Source organism: Manis pentadactyla, chromosome Y (genome assembly GCF_030020395.1).
Source record: "Manis pentadactyla isolate mManPen7 chromosome Y, mManPen7.hap1, whole genome shotgun sequence".
Lineage (NCBI taxonomy): Eukaryota > Metazoa > Chordata > Mammalia > Pholidota > Manidae > Manis > Manis pentadactyla.
The window spans coordinates 3,938,213-3,953,249 of NC_080039.1; the positions used below are offsets into that span (position 1 = coordinate 3,938,213).

Genomic DNA, 15,037 nt, shown 5'->3' on the forward strand with positions numbered 1-15,037 from the left:
AGGGGGTAAGGTTTTAGTAATATGGGTAACTGTTGAGCCACTGTGTTGTGTATTTGAAACCAACATAAGATTGCATATCAACCATACTTTAATGAAAAAAACTAAAGGAGTCAGAAAGAGCCATGACTTCCCCAAAGCTGGGAGTCTTTGCCTGGGACAAATTCCAGGGGAGCAGGTGTGTCTAGAGCTCTCACTGTTTAGGCCCAATGCCCAGCAGCAAAGCCAGGACTTCTGTGGTCACTGTCATTGGTGAGTCTTCAGGTTCCATATCTACAATACTGTTGATGATGACTGGACTCCTAGTCACTGGTCTGACTCCCACACAGCCCATCAGACCAACTGCTGTGAACCTTCTGGCACCAGAGCATGCTCCCATCCACACCCTGCTCTCCTCCTCGATTCTCTGTGGGGAGTGGGGAAGGTGGAAACACAAGACCCCACGGTAGATGCATCCAAAAGAGCAGAGCTTCAGCTTTCTTTGTGTCAAGGTTTTGTGGACAGGGCAGCAGAAACTTTCCTAAGAAGCCCTGGGGCCACTGGTGAGAGGCCTGGGGTGAGCACCTGGCCTGTGAGGATGGGCAGGAAGAATATTAATTACATAGATGGAAGAAACATGTGGCAAGGAGGAGAAACTCCTTGTAGGCAAAATGTCTTCCTTAGGGAGCTGGGAGACATTGCCCACTGGGTTAGAAAGGAGCTTGAATTTCATGAGCCAGAACATGACCTTTCCTCAACCAAACCCCTCATCAAGGAAACAGTTCTGGCCTCTGGGCTGCACAGATAGAAAATTTTGAATTCTCAGGCAGCACTGAGAACATGTTCCTTCCATCAAAGCATGCCGTAGGATGCTTGTGCTCTTCCCATACAGGTCAGTGTGCAGAAGGCGCTTGAAAGTATCAAGATGGATGTGGCAGGTAAGAGGAGTAGGTGCCACAGGGGAAGGGGCTGGCCACAGGCTTGCCAAGCCCAGCCCCTCCCTCCCCAGGAAGGAAATGGAAATCTGGGAAGCCCTCAGCCCAAGTATCTACTGTGCTCCCCCAAAACCCCACCCCTACCTCACCATGAGCCACTCCTCACATTGGGCGCCCTACCTCCTTGGAGCTCCAAGCCCTTGCTCCTGGCTGAGATGCTGGCACATGGTCCTGCAGTGCTCTGGAACTCACCTGAGGGAGCATGCAACGTGTGCACAAAGACATGCTGCTAGGTTCCTTCCAAACCACACTGCGGAAGCCCCTTCCTGATGGCCGCTTGATGGTGAGTATGCCTGGCATCTGCTACCAGAAAGACCGACAGGCAGGACTGGTTGGATGCCTGCCCACCTGGGCTTCCTGAGGCTGCCAGGGAAGAGTGAGTGACCGGTGCCTCATTTGCCCTGCATGTGGCAAGTGGGAGGAAATTTGTAACGAGGATATGGTGCTCACCAGAGAGTTGCTTTAGTGACCTGGAAGGTAGCTAGCTGTTAGCTTCTTCCTGAGTTGTGGGCAGCTCGGTTAGACATCAGAGCACAAGAAGAGGGGCCAGGGCTAAGGTCAGGGGCCCTCTCTTGAGGACTCCACACTCTGGACTTTGAATGATACTCTTTCCTACCTGTGTCGCTTAAGTCATTCCATTCCCTCTCAGTTTCTACCACCTTCTCCCCTTGTACCCTCATGCTCACCCTGTCACCCCCTTTCCTTATTTTTCTTCTTTCTCTTTCTCCTACTCCCTCCTCTTTCCTCCTCCCTGCCTGTGCCTAGCAAGGCTGTCAGCTCTCAGCAATGAAGCTCTGGCTAAATTCTGACCTTTTCGTCAAGTGAACCCAAGTCAGCTAGTACTTATCATTCAAGTAGCTGCCAATGTACAGGTGGCAGGCGCTGTGCAGAAATGAAGCTGAATGTAAGACAAGGCCCCACCCTCAAGGCACTTACAATCAAGTTGGGAAGATAAGGCGTGCTCGCGTGAAAAGGTAACTAGCAAGTCAGAGGCAGCAAGGCATGTTGGATTTAGGTAGGTTCTAAGCAAGTGGGGCTGAGTAACCTTGCTTTAAGTCTAAAAGGGCACCAGACTATCCCAGGAAGGGGGAGGAGGCAGTAGGAGCTCAGGTCATTTCCCCAGCTGAGGCCCATCCTCCAACAGTAAAGGCCAGGGCCCCTGCTTACTGTGCATCTGCCATAGGGTGAGTACCTCACTGAACAGTGTCTTTTTTGCTCAGAACAAAAGCACTATGGCAGAGTTGTGGAATGGCTGGACGTTTGATGGTGATGCCTTAAGGATTCGGGTCCACAGTCATAACTACAGTGGGCTGCTCTTGCAGGCCCTGGATGAAAACTCAGGATTGCCCTAGGGACCTAAACCACCCACCCCAACGACTAGGCTCTTAAGACAGTGGGCTTCTGGGGGCTGTGCTGTTTTCTGACCTCTAGAAACAAAGGGTATTTGGCCTAGGAGGACGAAATCTACCTGCTGTGTGAAACAGACAAGGCCAGCCATGTGTAGGTGGCAGGGTATACCAGAGAAATTTGAACATATGAGAAGGACTTTTAGTTTCTTAAGGCAGTAATGCTCAGTGTTTTATTGTCTTCCCTACTTATTTTCTGCTCCCTTTGGAAGTACAGTTTTTTGCTGAATGCCAGTCTCGCTAGATACCTAAGATCTGCCTCAGCATACTTGGGAGAGAAAAAATTCTGGAACTGTCCCATGTGTCTTGTCTCACACTAGAATAATTCGAGTATCACAAAAGTGTCAGGGAACTCTTGGTAAGTTCTCACCCCCTACTATCTACCCTCATCTAGAAGCCTCCTGTTGAAGGTAACTGGTTTCAGTCTGATCCACTTGTGTTCCTTCAGAAGAGGACAAGTGGCAACTGCTGAGACAGATAACCAAGCTCTAGGTTCTCACAGTGGCTCTAAGCTGGATTATCCTCTCTTCTCTCAGAAAATACCTTCAGAGCAATTGGCATCTTTATGGAGATTAGTATTGTCTGTTGTGTTTTGTTTGCCGTGCTCTGTTAATAACCTTAGGCATGATCATTTTCTAAGAGGGGACCTAAGATGGCTGCTGTCACCTATTTGGTTTTTCACTGGGCCTGACGCTCCTCCAGACATCACATTTGGGTATATGCCTTTGGGGGGCCTGGGGGTGGACTGGACAGCTGTTCAGGGGGTGCTTAGCAATGATCCCTTCCACACGCACAGGGTGATACAGTTACAGACCACTTCGCATACGTGACTTCATGAGTCTCAGACACCCAGGGACATATGCAGAGCCACATACTATCCTTACTTGAACGATGGGAGACCTGAGACGCAGAGCAGTGAAGTGACTTGCCTAAGGTCACACAGCTGACAGGTGATGGAGCCTCCTGACATGATGGTCCTCCCCACACTCCAAGTTTCCACATCGCATATCAACTCTTTAGAAAATAAACTGTCCTGGAATGGACTGTGCTGTGCATTTTATGACATTGAAAAGCATTGCTGGCATTTATCCACTAGATGTCAGTAGTGCCTTTCCCAACCCTTCATGTAACAATGAAAAAATGTCTCCAGATTTTTCAAACGTGCTCCCAGAGTTGGGGGCAAACTCACCCTGTTTGAGACCCACTGCTTTCAATCCTTCAGCTGGGCAGAGGTATGGAAGTCATCACCTCCCTCTCCTGCTTCCTGCTCAGCAGAGTCTCCTGATTACCCTCAGGAGAAAGTCCAAAAGCCTGGAGACATTCCAGGTCCTTCTTTTTTATTTCATTTTATTTTATTTATTTATTTTTATTTTATTTTATTTTATTTTATTTTATTTTATTTTATTTTATTCTATCAATCATATTTGATTCTATCAATCAATCTATCAATCTGTCTATCTATGTATTTATTTATGTATTTTATTTTATTTTGGTATCATTAATCTACAATTACATGAAGAACATTATGTTTACTAGGCTCCCCACTTCACCAAGTCCCCCCCACATACCCCTTCACAGTCAATGTCCATCAGCATAGTAAGATGCTGTAAAATCACTACTTGTCTTCTCTGTGTTGCACAGCCCTCCCCGTGCTCCCCCCACACTATATATGCTAATCGTCATGTCCTCTTTCTTTTTCCCCACACTCATCCCTCCCTTCCCACCCATCCTCCCCAGTCCCTTTCCCTTTGGTAACTGTGAGTCCATTCTTGAGTTCTGTGATTCTGCTGTAATTTTGTTCCTTCAGTTTTTCCTTTGTTCTTACACTCCACATATGAGTGAAATCATTTCGTACTTGTCTTTCTCTGCCTGGCTTATTTCACTGAGCATAATACCCTCTAGCTCCATCCATGTTGTTGTGAATCATAGGATCTGTTTTTTTCTTGTGGCTGAGTAATATTCCATTGTGTATATGTACCACCTCTTCTTTATCCATTCATCTACTGATAAACACTTAGGTTGCTTCCATATCTTGGCTATTGTAAATAGTGCTGCCATAAACATAGGGATGCATCTTTCTATTTCAAAGTGGAGTGCTGCATTCTTAGGGTAAATTCGTAGAAGTGGAATTCCTGGGTCAAATGGTTTTTCTATTTTGAGCATTCTGAGGAACCTCCATACTGCTTTCCACAATGGTTGAACTAATTTACATTCTCACCAGCAGTGTAGGAGGGTTCCCCTTTCTCCACAACCTCGCCAACATTTGTTGTTGTTTGTGTTTTTGATTATGGTAATCCTTACTGGTGTGAGCTGATATCTCATTGTGGTTTTAATTTGCATTTCTCTGATGGTTAGCAATGTGGAGCATCTTTTCACATGCCTGTTGGTCATCTGGATTTCTTCTTTTGAGAACTGTCTATTCAGCTCCTCTGCCCATTTTTAATTGGATTATTTGCTTTTTGTTTGTTGAGGCATGTGAGCTCTTTATATGTTTAAGATGTCAATCCTTTATCAGATCTGTCATTTATGAATATGTTCACCCATACTGTAGGATACCTTTTTGTTCTATTGATGGTGTCCTTTGCTGTACAGAAGGTTTTTAGCTTGATATAGTCCCACTTGTTCATTTTAGCCTTTGTTTCCCTTGCCCTGGGAGATATGTTCATGAAGAAGTCACTCATGTTTATGCCCATGAGATTTTTGCCTATGATTTTTTCTAAGAGTTTTATGGTTTCATGACTTACATTCAGGTCTTTGATCCATTTGGAGTTTACTTATGTGCATGGGGTTAGACAGTGATCCAGTTTCATTCTCTTACGTGTAGCTGTCCAGTTTTGCCAGCACCATCTGTTGAAGAGACTGTCATTTCCCCATTGTATGTCCATGTCTCCTTTATCGTATATTAATTGGCCATATATGTTTGGGTTAATGTCTGGAGTCTCTATTCTGTTCCACTGTTCTGTGGCTCTGTTCTTGTGCCAGTACCAAATTGTCTTGATTACTATGGCTTTTTAGAAGAGCTTGAAGTTGGAGAGCGAGATCCGCCCCCCCCACGTTATTCTTCCTTCTCAGGGTTGCTTCGACTATTTGGGGTCTTTGACGGTTCCATATGAATTTTTGAACTATTTGTTCCAGTTAATTGAAAATGCTGTTGGTAATTTGATAGGAATTGCAACGAATCTGTATATTGCTTTGGGCAGTATGGCCATTTTGACAATATTAATTCTTCCTAGCCAGGAGCATGGGATGAGTTTCCATTTGTTAGTGACCTCTTTAATTTCTCTTAAGAGTGTCTTGTAGTTTTCAGGGTATAGGTCTTTCACTTCCTTGGTTAGGATTATTCCTAGGTATTTTATTCTTTTTGATGCTATTGTGAATTGAATCATTTTCCTGATTTCTCTTTCTATTAGTTCATTGTTAGTGTATAGGAAAGCTACAGATTTCTGTGTTTTAATTTAGTATCCTGCAACTTTGCTGAATTCTGGTATTAGTTCTAGTAGTTTTGCAGTGGAGTCTTTAGAGTTTTTTATGTACAATATCATGTCATCTGCACATAGTGACAGTTTGGCCTCTTCTTTACCAATCTGGATTCCTTGTATTTCTTTGTTTTGTCTGATTGCCATGGCTAGGACCTCCTGAATCTAAGCATGAGCAACTTCTTCCTGAACCCATCTTCTTGAGAAGGGGAAACAAAAGCAAAAATGAACTCATGTGACTACATCAAACTAAAAAAATTCTGTACAGCAAAGGACATTATCAACAAAACAAAAAGGCATCCTACAGTATGGGAGAAAAATATTTGTAAATGACATATCAGATAAGGGGTTAACATCCAAAATATATAAACAACTTACAAGCCTTAACACCCAAATAGCAAATAACCTGATTAACAAATGGGCAGAGGATATGAAGAGACAGTTCTTCAATGAAAAAATTCAGATGGCCAACAGACACATGAAAAAATGCTCCACATCACTAATCATCAGGGAAATGCAAATTAAAACCACAATGAGATATCACCTAACAGCAGTAAGGATGGCCAGCATCGAAAAAACTAAGAACAACATGTGCTGGTGAGGATGCGGAGAAAAGGGTACCCTCCTACACTGATGGTGGGAATGTAAGCAAGTTCAACCATTGTTGAAAGCAATATGGAGGTTCTTGAAAACTAAAAATAGAAATACCATTTGACCTGGGTATCTCACTCCTAGGAATTTAAGCAAATGCAAGTTCTCACATTCAAAAAGACATATTCACACCTATGTTTATTGCAGCACTATTTACAATATCCAAGATATAGAAGCAACCTAAGTGTCCATCAGTAGATGAATAGATAAAAAAGATGTGGTACATATTTATACATTGAAATACTATTCAGCCGTAAGAAAGAAACAAATCCTACCATTTGCCACAACATGGATGGAGCTGGAGGATATTATGCTCAGTGAATAAGACAGGAAGTGAAAGACAAATGCCAAATGATTTCCCTCATTTGTGGAGTATAAGAGTTAAGCAAAACTGAAGGAACAAAATAGCCACAGACTCAAAGACACGAAGAAGGGACGAGTGGTTACCAAAGCGGAGGGGTGAGGGAGGGTGGGTGCATAGGGAGTGAGATGGGGATTGAGGGGTATTATGTTTAGTACACGTGGTGTGGGGGGTTATTTGGAAGACAGCACAGAGAAGGCAAATACTGACTCAGGCATCTTACTACACTGACATACAGTGACTGCAATGGGGTATGGGTGGGGACTTGATAATATGGGTGAATGTACTATCCACATTGTTTTTCATGTGAAACATTCTTAAGAGTGTATATCAATGATATCTTAATAATTTTTAAGAAACGCAAGATCCAGAATGATAAAATATAAATACAGTAAGTTGAACATCAAAATTAAAAACTATTGTCTGATGAAAGACATCATAAATTGAAAAAGACAACAAGCAGACTGGGAAAAATATATTTAACAAATAAAATAGACAATCAACAGTCATAACATAAAAAGAACCCCTATAAATTTAAAAGAAAACAAGCAAAGGATTTAGACAAATGATCCAGAATCAGAAATACAATCATTAAATATGTAAAAGGCGGTCCAGTCTCACTAGTAGACAACAACAAATTACATTAACAATAAGATCTTTGGCAGAAGAACAATAGAACCCACCTCAACTCTGACAGATGGCTATTATCAGAGTCATCTTACCTTTGAAACATAGTAATGATTAACTCCAGAGATGCAGTTATCTCTTTCCATCAACGTCCACTGATATGGATAACAGGCAATCCTTTGTTTCTTACAATTAAAAGAAATTATTATTGCAGCTTATGAAGCTATGGACACAACAGAGGGATAGTATGTGATATTCTAGAAAAATGTAATCATCATTGAAATTAAGCCAGTTTAATGTAAGACTAGAGTCTTAAATAAAAATGGACCACTAGACTTTAGAAGTAAGATGGTAAGCATGAGTTCGTACACTTTTTTAAACCTGTCTTTTGTTGTTGTTCAAAAGGCACATCATAATTCTCTTTGGGGACCCTAATAAGAAATAATATCAGGCCATTGTAAGGTTGAAGGCACTGGGGGGAGGGGGGAGCACATCAGTCACTGATGATGTGCCAAAGTTCACAGCTGCTGCCCCTTCCAACCTGAAAAACGTGCCATAACCTAGCCCATCCTTGCACCGCTGTAAATCTAAGCTCTGCCTTCCAGTACCTTCTTTAAAAACTTGCTGCCTGCCCTGATGACTGTGACTACCCCAGCCTATGACAGCAAGACTGAGGAACATCACCCAGGAATTTGCTATCAAACTACCTGGCCCTTTGTTGCCTCTCTTTGCCTTATTATTTTGGCTAGAATTTATCTTACATTTGGTGCCAAAATCCCAGGAAGGAGCATGAGTGTGGGGCCCTGATTGGCCACCAGTGGCCCCACCCCCTCCTTCCTTTACTCAGGACCTCAGCCTGCTCTGCGCTGTGTGGACTATTTTCTGGTGAGTCCCTCAGTTTCCCATGTTCTGTTTCCCTTCCTAACTCCATTTCACCTGGTCTGTCTGAAATCGTATATACATCCAGGTTTGGAAATCCAGCCCATCCATTGTGGGTATCCGGGATACTTACCCCCTGGCCTTGCAGTGTGGGAGATGTCCCTCACCCAGGCTCCCAGGACATCTCCCCTGACTTGGTGTGCTTGGGACGCTGGGCGCTCCTCTCAGCAGGATTAGTTGGATAGTGGCACAGACATGGGCAACCAGCCCTCAAAAGCAGAGGCTCAGACCCCACTGCAGTGTCTCATTTCTAATCTGGCTACTCTATATTTGTCCCGGGACGTTCTCAAATGGAAGCTAGTCTTCCTTTGCTCTCAGGCCGGGCCTCAGTATCCCTTGGACAACCAATCTCACTGTCCCCCTGAGGGAACTTTCAATTTTGGCCTTCTCACAGACCTGATTAATTATTGCCACTGGAGTGTAGAGTGAAATCCCATTTGTGCAGGCTTTTTGGACTTTGAGCTCCCCTCCAGACATTTATGTTAAGTGTTCAATGACCCAGGTTCTCCTGGGCCGATCTCCAGTTAAAGATTGTCAGCCTCTTACTCTACCCAGTCCTTCCTTTTCAGATCTGCCAGAAGACCTGTCACCTGCCTCCTTCAGCCATACACCTAGACACACAAACATACAAACTGAGATACAATGACTACAGTCAGCAACACTCCCCACACAAACATATCCACAGACAGACAAACCAATATAAAGACTTGAGTCACTGATATCCAGTTGCCTTCCCTCTCCTTGGTTTTCTGTCTCACCATCCCCCCTCCTCTCTCCACCACCATGTTTAAATCCTTTGTCTTCACACGTGTCGCACCATCTTAAAGTCCTACATTCTCAACCATGCCATTGTCCTGCTCTTCTCTTCCAGTGGCTGCATCACCCCCTCCCCCTCTCCTTCCGCCTTCACCGCCCTCTTCCCCCCAAGAACATGCTCCTCCCACCCTCTGGTTCCGGAAGCCACAGACAGGAAACCGAGGAGAGGGAAGGCAACTGGATATCAGTGACTCAAGTCTTTATATTGGTTTGTCTGTCTGTGGATATGTTTTTGTGTGGGGAGTGTTGCTGACTGTAGTCATTGTATCTCAGTTTGTATGTTTGTGTGTCTAGGTGTATGGATGAAAAATATTTTCCTACCTTTGATGGTATTGATAAAACTTGATTGAAAAACAAGCGCTTGTGAAAATTAAGCATTCCAAAACTTCCAGAAAATCTGATAAAAAAATTTTAAGCATTAATGCTAATTTGGGTTTGGCTGAGGCGAGCATGTCCTTGTAGTTACCAGCTGCATAAATTTACCTAAGGTCATTTATGTTGATGTTCCCTGCTAAATCTTTTAAAAATAAAATGCTTAAAGGCTTAGATTTGTCTAATATTCAGTAAAGGTCTTGTAAGTAATCTAGCATAGTTGTTATGAATGAGTGAACTAAATAAGTGTGTCAAGTGAACACCTTTTTAATTGTGTGTTACAGTGTGTATACCTATCTACAGCCTAGAAATCTTTATGGTAACCTAAAACCTTAAAATTTTGTGAGTTAAAAAGATATACTTTGTGCTTAGTGAGAGATTGTGTTGTAAAGCTCATAGTTAACAGAAATTATTAAATGTTCATAAATTTGTCAATCCAAAGAATGTTAGTGTAACAGTTTATAATAGCATACTTCTCAGTGTTCACTAGAAGTTAAGGTACCTAATAATTTTAACTTCTAATTAAAACTTCTTAAAATAATAAAGAAAATATTTCTGCATGCTAAAGAATGTGTCTTTTGATTAAAGAAAGTAACTTTGTTCTAAACTACAGCTCTTTATTTAGAGGGAGAAATCTAAATGTAAAAAAGTTGTATAAAGTTTGTGGAAGAATTTAATATGGTCATGCTATATAAAATTAAATCAAATGAGTCTTGGTATAAAGTACACAGGAAAATTAGAATTTTGTTTTCAGTTAAAAAGACAAAGTTTTATTAACTGTTAGTCTGCTCTTAATATTGAAAAATTACAAAAAGTTCTCTAATTGTTTTATCAAAGAAGTTTCTCATGCTTAAATTCTCAATGAGTTGTTGGAATATTTAAGAAAGTGAGATCTCAATATTAAAAGGACTAAAAGCTAAAGTTTGCTAACAACAGTGTAACCTTTATTTGCCTTTGAGGTATTTTGTTGTCATTCTCATTAAATAAGTATTGGTTCATAGCAACCTATAATCCTATTTAAGCAAGTACCTTAAAACTTTTAACAGCTTCCCAAAATCAAATTCAAAAAGGTACTTTTACCTCTAGTTAATTCTTATATTTTCCAGAGGGCCCCAGGAACATGACAGAAGAACTTTTTCTCATTGAAGAAAGTATTTGGCTAACTTAGCTTATTTATCTGATATATAATTGCCTGCTACATTACTTAGAAAGAACTGTCAAAAAGAATAATGCTAAACTTTGTTACTGAATGTTTTGTGTTACAGAAATACCAGAATTTCCTTATGTAAACTGTCTCACAGTAAGCTCTCATCAGATCTTCCACCATTGTCATTTTTAAGTATTTTATTATATACAATCACTGTTTTTTAAATTATTTTTAAGCTAATAAATAACTAGATTTCAGCAGAACAAGTATTAGTTACATAAGATTAGGTAAACTAAAGAAGATGATTTTGTGGCTTTTTGTTTCAAATGTTGCTGATAAAGTGTTTTAAGCTTTTTCTGTTAAGATGACAACAGTTTAGTAAATGGCTGCCTTTATATGCAGAATTGAAACTTTATCTTTCTCTCTACCAGATCCCTCCAGAATTAAAAAAAACTCTCAGTGACTATTTTTATATTTCATGGCATTATGTTTATTTGCACAAGTTCAGTAAGAATTTGCTTTCCTTGTAAGAAAACCAATTAGAAACACTAGTTATATTACCAAAGCTTCAACTGGAACATCATACCTGTGTGTAAACTCAGATATGAACAGACAACTTTAAAAAACTAAGATTGACTTTATAAAGCCAACAAAGCCCTTTGGAAGAACTGGCATGGTACCTTGCTTAAAGGGTTCCCAGCATCCTTACAGGTGAGTAAGGAAGGTCACTTCCTGGCAGGTGCAGGAACCTCAGGATATCTTGGAGACCTCAAGAAGAGGAATTCACCCAAATCTACAGGTACTGCAGGCAAAACCTGATGGCAAGTCTGGCTTAGCTTTCTGGCCTCAAGAGGTCTTTCAATGTTCAATCTGAAATTCCTTAAAGAAAGGTCCAGCAAAGCACATTTAAAAGAGCCTATGTAATCAATTGCTCTTCTTGCTGCACTTATGCAAATAATCAAGCCAACTGATAATTATTTTATTAATCTGGCTACTTCTAAAAAATAAGGGTGATTTTGGAGAAAAGTATTGTTTCAATAATGCAGTCTTATCTATACTAAATCCTAATACTAGTCATTGAGATGTAAACTCAATCCAGAATTTTAGTTTCCCCATGATAACTAGCTATGATTCTCAATTAGACTCCTCATATTTCTAGTTCTCATATTCAGCCATGCATTCTTAATCTCATCAAGTTTGTCCTTCCAGAATAGAAGCGCCAAACTTCTGAGGCCCTGTCAACTGACCAGTGATCAAAACCCAGCTGCACCCTTTACTGCACCCCTTCTCAGCATGAAGCAGCTGGAGCGGTTGTCTGGCAGCATCTAGAGTCTCTATCTGTAGAGGATAAAATGAGACAGAGATCATAAGCTTAGAGAGAATAAAGTGAGAGCCTCTGGAGAAAGCAAGGCAAGATATTTGCAGTCAGAGCAATGTAACTACATGCTATGAAATCCCCCCATGATGCCCCTTGTCAGCCAGAAGTATCCAGATCACATTGTTGTCCATTACGACAAAAAGGCTGGAATGTAAGGTTGAAGACACTGGGGGGAGGGGGGAGTATGTCAGGCACTGATGACGTGCCAAAGCCCCCAGATGTTTCCCCTTCCAACCTGAAAAATGTGCCCTAAGCTACCCAATCCTCACTCTGCTGTAAATCTAAACTCTGCCTCCCCCTACCTTCTTTAAAACCTTGCTGCTGCCCTGCTGAGTGTGACTTCCCCAGCCTGTGATAGCCAGACCACAGAACATCACCCAGGAATTTGCATTCAAATAAACTACCTGACCCTTAGTTGCCTCTCTTCGCCTGCTTATTTCAGCTAGGATTTATCTTACAGACATCACACGTGTAGGACAATCACAAAGCCAGAAAGCAAATACATCTATATATGCTGTACTGTAAGAGATGATGTGAAGGTCCTGGAAGAGAGGAAAATCACAATCTTCATGTGAAAACCAGGATGTTGTGGTAAATTCCTAAAGGTTTGCAAGAGATAGAGGAATAAAAAATGTCAAGATAAAAAACTAGGAGTAGGGAAGACGTAAAAGATGAGAGGCTCCCAAGATGTGTATGTGAGAAATTATGACCCAGCAAAAGAGGAAATTAAAAGCCAAAACTCACTGAAACCTCACTTCTGCCTAGGATTTGGGACCTACCTCTTCCCATCGCCTATCTTCCCTGCCCCAGAATCTCTACTTTGCCCTCTTGCCCACTCTTCTTCACCCAGCAAAGAGCTGTTTCTTGCTAGAGTAGAATGTGGTTTCCTCCAGGTTAAATTCGGCAAGTCTCCACTGTTACTCAAGGAGGAAAGGGGAGGGCTGACCTTGGGGCTTCCCATCTCAGAGAGACACCAGTTCCTTAAGGCCTCCCCAAGCCACGGTCCATTTTGTTAATGCCAGTTTGAGAAGGCGGATGTGGGGCCGCAAAAGCCACCCTACCTTGCCCCTGTTACTGAACCTGTGGATGTGCGCAGTGGCCTCTCCAGAGATGACCAAGCACATGACCATGATAGTGATCCCGGGAAGAATCTCCAACTACAGTGCTACGGAGCTACTCAGGGCAAGCACTTGCCTCCAGGATTCCTAAAGGTGACCCACTCTGGCCCCTTTCCCGTAAGCTCTGCAACAGCCCGCCAGTGGGGCGGGACCACGTGCGCCTTCAAAGGAAGCGACGGGGTAGGGCAAGACTCAAAGTCAACTACGACGCGCAGGTATGTGAACAGCTCTCGCGCAACCAAGTCCGCCATACCTGTTTCGGAACTCTGGACTTTAAAATGGCAGAGGAACGTTCTCCAGCAAGGGTGGCAAGTCAGGTGAGCACCTTTCTCTTCAGAAAGTTCGGTGGGCAAAAAGGGGCTGCAGGCTGCACCCCTGCAACCAAGAGCCCGATGACTGCAGCACAGGCAGTAGTTTGAAGGTAGCACTGTGATCCGCCCAAAACAGAAGCACATGGCCCACATTCCAATGATAAACAAGACCTGTGGCAGTGGTAAACACAAGGTGCCTTACAATGACTTGAATAGCGAGGAGGAGGAAGAGAGCCATCTAGAGAGTGTCAGTGTGGTCTACAAGTCCACCCGCTTGGCAAAACCTGTGGGGCCAGAAGATATGGGGGCGACTGTTGTCTACGAGCTAGACAGAGAGAAGGAGCGTTATGCACAAGCCATCTTTGAGTGCAGCCAGAAGATCCAGGAGGAGCTGAGAGGCAAGGAAGATGACAAGATCTACCAGGGAATCAATAATTATCAGAAATACACAAAGCCCAAAGATACATCACTGGGCAGTGCTTCCTCTGGGATGATGAGGAAGGGCCCCATTGGAGCTCCCGAGCATCTACGTGCACCATGCGCTGGGAATACCAGCCTGACATTTGCAAAGACTACAAGGACAATGGTTTTTGCGGCCTTGGAGACAGCTGCAAATTCCTCCATGATTGTTCAGATTACAAGCATGGGTGGCAGATTGAACGTGAGCTTGATGAATGTCACTATGGTGTCTATGAGGATGGAAAACATGAAGTGGAAAGGGAAGAGGAGAAAATACCATTGAAGAGTTTGATCTGTCGCCACACCAACCAAAACCCGGTTGTCACCAAGTGCAGGCATTATTTCTGTGAGAGCTGTGCATTGCAGCATTTCCACACCTCTCCGCGCTGCTATGTCTGTGACCAGCAGACCAGTGGCGTCTTTTTTCCAGCAGAAGAACTGATTGTTAAACTGGAGAAGCATTGAGCTATAGAAGATGGTGTTGCTTCCAATTTCCCATTAGATACTGATAATGGTCCAATTAATATTTCTTAGTTTTCTCATCCCCAAATCTCAAAATAAATATTTTGTTGTCTTATAAATCTTAATGCAAGTCCTTCCTTTCTAAGGAATGTGACTGAGAGGAAAAGGAGTGTGGTGGTGAAGTGGGGTCCTGGATGGATGGCTTGTAAGAGCATAAAGGTAGGTATAATCAGGATTTTTACCGTTGTATAAATGCTTCCTGTGAGTAACAGATACTTTTTAGAACCCTTTGGCAAAAATGCTGGGTATGGGAGAAGTTCCAGAAAGGAGCTAGAATTTATTTGAAAGTAACCAAAGCTGTGATGAATGCAAGAATTGAACTTATCTGTCAGATCACATTTCTGTATCACTTAATAATTTATGAAAGTACTTTAATGCAGTCTCTCTTTTGGGAGTCTGCACTACTTAAAAATACAGCCCAGTGAAAGGTGGAGGTGGGGACAGTGGGAGAATAAAGTTGGACTTGTAGCTAGTACCAGAGCA

At 42.5% G+C, this 15,037-nt stretch overlaps 1 pseudogene; it reads left to right on the forward strand.

Moving 5' to 3' along the window:
* Nucleotides 1-13,540: 13,540 nt before the first annotated feature.
* On the forward strand, nucleotides 13,541-14,566 carry LOC130682094 (E3 ubiquitin-protein ligase RNF113A-like; annotated as a pseudogene).
* The last annotated feature ends 471 nt before the right edge of the window (nucleotides 14,567-15,037 follow it).